Here is a 6,495-nt window from a genome sequence, read left to right as displayed (position 1 = left end):
ATCAGAGAGGCAGCTGCCAGCCAGATGCCCAGCTGCATGGCCCTTGCCGGATATGGGCAGGACGCTGACTATCCTACTCAGTGGACCAGAAAGGCTGTCTAAGGTTCTGAGTAGGACAGTAACATGGCCAAGCTCCACACTCAGCCTGCTGTGTGGAGAACAGAGGGCAAGGGTAGAGGCAGCAGCATGGTTACAAGCAACTGCAATGGTCCACGTGAGACGGGATGGCCTTGTAGGGGGCAAAGGAAGTGGTGAGAGGCCACCAGGTTTGGAATATGAACATTGCTAGGGTGTTGAATGTAAGGTGATAAGGAAAGTAAGGAGTCAAAGAGGGCTCCTATTCTCTATTCCTCTTATTTCCCAGCCAAAATTATTAACTCCTCCTGCCTCCATACCCCACACTCCTACCACCACCCTCTCCGAAGTCACTTGCCTCACAGTACAAATAGATACATACTCATGTGGCCCACAAGTGGATGAGGCCAAAATGTGGCCCACAAGTTTCTGAGGAGGGAACAACAGGAGTCATAACAGCCAAGCCAGGGTGGTCTTTGTGAGGGAAGTCCTGAGGGCCCCTTATCTACAATGCTCCACCCAAGTCAGGAAACCTCCAGGCCTCCCAGAGTACCTTTCTTCAGAGGGCCCAAAGCTCTTCTCTCTGTTTCTCAGTCAGCTTCACCACCCTTTCCTGGTGGTGCCAGTATCTTATGATGCCACCAGAGTTTACCTAATTCTAGAATATGCACCTCTCGGAGCTGTCTACAGAGAACTTCAGAAACTGTCAAAGTTTGATGAGCAGAGAACTGCTACTTATATCACAGAGTTGGCAGATGCCCTGTCCTACTGTCACTCAAAGAGAGTCATTCACAGAGACATTAAGCCAGAGAACCTACTCCTTGGATCGGCTGGAGAGCTTAAGATTGCAGATTTTGGGTGGTCAGTACATGCCCCATCCTCCAGGAGAACCACCCTCTGTGGCACCCTGGATTACTTGCCCCCAGAGATGATTGAAGGCCGAATGCATGACGAGAAGATGGATCTCTGGAGCCTTGGGTTCTTTGCTATGAATTTCTAGTTGGGAAGCCTCCTTTTGAGGCAAGCACATACCAAGAGACCTACAAAAGAATATCACGGATTGAGTTCACATTCCCTGACTTCGTGCCAGAGGGAGCCAGGGACCTCATTTCAAGACTGTTGAAACATAATCCCAGCTAAAGGCCGACTCTCAAAGAAGTACTTGAGCACCCCTGGATCACAGCAAATTCATCAAAACCATCAAGTAGCCAAAAAAGCAAAGAATCAACTAGCAAACAATCTTAAGAATGGTGCAGGGGGAGGAATCTGAGAGGCAGGGCTGCTGTATGGTGTCAGGAACAGGCCTGCCCGTGCCCGAGGGCGCTGCCTCAGCCTCCCCACCCAAGAGTCCCCTTCCGTGAACACCGTGCTCTGGAGTGAAGGCAGCCACAGGAAGTGCAGCTGTGTCGCTAGCTTCACGATCCGGAGCCTCCCCACAGCCTGGTCTGAGTGAGGCCTCCTGGTGGAGGGAGGACAGGCGCGGGGTCAGACTGCGGGGAGAGTGGCCACATCACTGTGACTCCATCAGTGACAGAGGCATGCAATAACCTTCCAAGTACCTTCGTGTGTGTGTAACTTATTGGATGGCCAAGCCTGGGAAAGCTGTCAGGATGAACATGTGATTCTTTCTTTTAAATGTTAAAATAAAGAATTTTGTGTAGACTTCTATCTTTCTTTCCCCGGCATCCCTTTAGGACTGTGCTCGGTGTCCCACACCTCTGCCTGGCTAGCGAGTCCTCCTTGTCTCCTCCGAGACTGTGAAATAGAAACACGTGCTCTACCTTCATCTTGGGGCTGGCTAGAAGAGACCTGTCTCAGCTCTTTCTAAATGTTAAAGGGCTTATTATTTCATGGTTTTGAGGTTTTAGTTTTTGTAAAGCACATTAAGTCACCTATAAAATGATTATAATTAAAAAAAAAAAAAGGAGCCCACACCATCCACCCCTCTCACCATGTCTGTACAAGCCAGCCTGATTTCCAGCCACCTTTCCAGACTAGAGGAGCCTGGGAATGAATGCCTCCTTGCAACCTGCATCCCTACCCACCCCACCACCGTCCCCCACACAGCAGCCCTGGGCCAGTGTCTGACAGGCGTGGGGTGTACACACTCCAGCTTTCTCACCCCTTAGCCAGGTAGTCTTGAAGTGTATGCTGTATACAATTTTCCAAAGTGGCCCACTGTGGTAGGCAGCCTGAGAGCACCCTTCCTGTCTTGCCTGACCCTCACCTAACACTGCTCTTCCCAATCAACAGCTTGCCTCTGAATTCTTGGCTCAAAGGTCTGGTTCTAGGGAACCTAAACTGAGACCATCTTCTACTGTCTGAATGTTTGTGTCCCCTCTGCCAAATTCATATGCTAAAATCCTAACCCCCCAAGGTGATGGTAATAGGGACTTTGCCAGGTGATTAGGTGATAAGGGTAGTGCCTCATGAATGGGATTAATGTCCTCATGAAAGAAACCCCACAGAGCTCCCTAGCTCTTCAACCATGTGAGGATATAAGTCCTTAGTCTACAACCTGGAAGACCACCTTACCAGAACCCAACCCTGCTGGCACCATGACCTTGGACTTCTAGCCTCCAGAACTGTAAGCAATAAATTTCTGTTATTTATAAGCCACTCAGTCCATGGTATTTTGTTACAGCAGCCTGAATGGACTAAGGCACTGCCTATGAAAGATTTTAATTCTTTAGATAGCAACCATGTAATGAAAAAAAATTGGCTTTAGATTATGGTTTATAATTACCATTGTCTACAAAAAGGGACTGGACTCCTTGGAGGAAAGGCTAATTCCAGAGTGGGGACAGGGAAAGTACAAGACAATCTAGGAACATCTTATTGAATGAAAAAGTGAGGAAGTACTAAAAGAATGATGAGAACATGTTAAAAGGACATAGGAGGCAGTTTGAAAGGGTTCCCACTGGTTAAACTTGGGACAATTGAACATCAAAATAAATAAAAACATTAATGAACTGTATAAGTCATTGAATAAAATAAGAATCCATGAGTCTATGCAGATAATAAAGAAATTAAATAAACATAAAAAAGGGAAATCTGTTCCTTTCCATAAAATGCTGACTAATAAATACAGAAGGAATGATAGAATTAGTAAAACTCCATTTTAAACCACCATAGCAGAGACTGAGGCAAAAAATCCTCCTTGCATGCTAAATCTAGAAAGGAAAGTTTGATGAGGAATGGGATATTTATATGCTCTCATAGTGGCTCCCCATAAGTTACTCATTAATTATAAAAGGAAAAATAGTAACTATACAGTAGAGGAAGTGGAACAAAATAGAGACCTTTCCCTCAGACATGCCCAAAGATTTTCACTTATTCCTTACTAGAAAGGGAATAAGGAATAAGATCAGATCCCACTGACTGTATCACATACATCTTTGTTATGAATGCTATGCTTATGCTAACACACTAGGTACATGTACCTAGGGGTAGGGTCATTCTTCACTACTCCCTTTACCCTTTCCATAAAGCCTGGGTTTTGCTCCTACACTGTTGGGGGGAATGCAAGTGGTGCAGCCACTCTGGAAAACAGTATGGAGGTTCTTCAAAAAGTTGAAAATAGAGTTACCCTATGACCAGCAATTGCACTATTGGGTATTTACCCCAAAGATACAAATGTAGTGATCCGAAGGGGCACATGCATCCCAATGTTTATAGCAGCAATGTCCACAATAGCCAAACTATGTAAAGAGCCTAGATATCCATCAACAGATGAAAGGATAAAGATGTGGTATATCTATACAATGGAATATTATTCAGCCATCAAAAAAATGAAATCTTGCCATTTGCAACAACGTGGATGGAACTAGAGGGTATTATGCTAAGCAAAACAAGTCAATCAGAGAAAGACAAGTACCATATGATCTCACTGATATGAGGAATTTGAGAAACAAGACAGAGGATCATAGGGGAAGGGAGGGAAAAATGAAACAAGATGAAACCAGAGAGAGAGACAAACCATAAGAGACTCTTAATCTCAGGAAACAAACTGAGGGTTGCTGGAGGGGAGGGGAGTGGGAGGGATGGGGTGACTGAGTGATGGACATTGGAGAAGGTATGTACTATGGGGGGCGCTGTGAATTGTATAAGACTGATGAATCACCTGTGCCCCTGAAACAAATAATACATTATATGTTAAGAAAAAAATTTTTTTAAAGGCTGGGTTTTGTTAGAGAACCAGGCCACATCAAGGTTGAGCCCCACCTGATCTTTCTTCAAAATTATCAGTGTTCAGTATTGAGAAAAGGAAGGAGAATGTGAGTGACAGCAAGTGACTTAAGCCTTCACTGATGGAGCCAGGGACCCCACCACATTCAGCCCCTGAATGAATATGTGTGCTGCCCCTTCTGTGAGGCTTGAACCATCCTGTTGCATCTACCTAATATTTTAAACATCAAATTGTGTTACAATGGTCTTTCCCTATCTCCAGCAGAGAACCCCAAAGATTGAGGACCTTTCCATTCTTTTTTTTTTACCATTTTTTCATGTTCATCATTTAAGATCAGAACTTTTCATATTTTTTTTTTTAAAGATTTTATTTATTTGTTTGACAGAGAGAGAGACAGCGAGAGAGGGAACACAAGTAGGAGGAGAGGGAGAGGGAGAAGCAGGCTTCCTGCCGAGCAGGGAGCCTGATGTGGGGCTCGATCCCAGGACTCTGGGATCATGACCTGAGCCGAAGGCAGACCCTTAATGACTGAGCCACCCAGGCGCCCCTTTTTTTTTTTAAAGATTTTATTTATTTGTGAACTTTTCAAATTTTTTTAACAGCATGTAGTGGGCTAAATGGTGGCCTCCAAACAGATATGTCCACATCCTAATCCCAGAACATGTGAATGTGACCTTACTGAAAAAGAGACTCTAATAAGGAGTCTTTTTAGCTATAATTAAGTTAATTAACTAAACTACATTACACTGATCTTTTTTTTTTTTAATGAGAGACAGAGAGCATGAGAGGGGGCAGGGTCAGAGGGAGAAGCAGACTCCCTGCTGAGCAAGGAGCCCGATGCGGGACTCGATCCCGGGACTCCAGGATCATGACCTGAGCCGAAGGCAGTTGCTTAACCAACTGAGCCACCCAGGCGCCCACACTGATCTTTTATTAATGTAAAAATTTTGAAATCAAGAGACTATCTTGGATTATCCCTATAAGCCCTAAATGCCATCACAAGTGTCTTTATAAAAGAGAGGCAGAGGGAGATTGGAAACCCCTTTACAGAGAAGGTGGTGAGAAGATGAAGCAGAGAAAGAGGCTGCCACAAGCCAAGGAATACCAAAAGCAACCAGAAACCAGAGGAGACCAGGAAGGTATAGGGGCCAAGAACAGGCTGTCCCAAAATTGCCACTCTAGCATATCGATTGTTTTAAATAAAAGTTGCTTAAGAAACAACCAGTGCAAGGACACCCAGACCCTCCCCTGTCCCTGTGAAAACAGGAAACAAATCTCCCATATGAAAAATATCCTCCCAATACCAAAGTAAAAAGACATCCTTATCACCAGAGAGAAGGATTTTAAAGCCAAGAAAACTATAAAAACAAACCTTGTTACTTTTTACTAATCTACTACCTCAGTTCCCAATTCCACTTAGAATTCCTTACTAGTTAAAGCTCCCAAATACCTGTTTTTCCTTACCCTGTAAATTACTCACTAATTAATTGTCTCTTTGTCTAAAATGTATTAAAACTGCCTGCTTTAATCATTTCTTTAGGTCTCAATTTCATTATTGGGCCTCCATGTGCACGTAATAAAACTTTGGTTTTTTCCTCCTATTAACCTGTCTCATGTACATTTAATCCTTAGTCCAGGTGGAAGAACTTGAAGGGTAGAGGAAGAATTTTGCCTTCTCTTCAAATGGATTCTCCCCTAGAACCTCTGGAGGAAGTGTGGTCCCACACACACCCTGATTTCAGACTTCTGGTCTCCAGACGGCAAGAAAATAAATTTCTGATGTTTTAAGGCACCAAGTTTGGTACAATTTGTTACAGAAGCCACATGAAACTAATACAGCAAAAACATTCTTTCAAATGAAATCTTATACAGCCCCCCACTGTGCAAAATAGATCAAAGGAGAACTGCTGTCAAGGGGGAAGCAGTGGCCTCCATCAGAGTTCATCTCTCCCCTGCTACCCTCACACTGACTGGGGATACTGAAGGAAACACTGCCATTGGTCTGGGAGCACCAAAGCAGCTCTGAGGAACAAGAGTTTTAAAAACACTCTTTAAAATATTCATCACAGGGCGCCTGGGTGGCTCAGTTGGTTAAGCGACTGCCTTCGGCTCAGGTCATGATCCCGGGGTCCTGGGATCGAGTCCCGCATCGGGCTCCCTGTTCTGCGGGGAGCCTGCTTCTCCCTCTCCCACTCCCCCTGCTTGTGTTCCCTCTCTCGCTGTGTCTCTCT

The 6,495-nt window shown here is 44.6% G+C and overlaps 1 pseudogene; it reads left to right on the top strand.

The window, feature by feature from the left end:
* The first annotated feature begins 205 nt into the window (after positions 1–205).
* LOC123842008 (aurora kinase A-like) lies at positions 206–1,726 on the top strand (annotated as a pseudogene).
* Positions 1,727–6,495: the final 4,769 nt, after the last annotated feature.

The sequence above is a fragment of the Mirounga angustirostris genome, unplaced genomic scaffold (assembly GCF_029215605.1).
Source record: "Mirounga angustirostris isolate CCGP_5_RB_7025 unplaced genomic scaffold, mMirAng1.0.hap1 SCAF_3, whole genome shotgun sequence".
Classification (NCBI taxonomy): Eukaryota; Metazoa; Chordata; class Mammalia; order Carnivora; family Phocidae; genus Mirounga; species Mirounga angustirostris.
The sequence above is the reverse complement of the archived record's forward strand: the minus strand, read 5'-3'. Positions and strand labels throughout refer to the sequence as shown.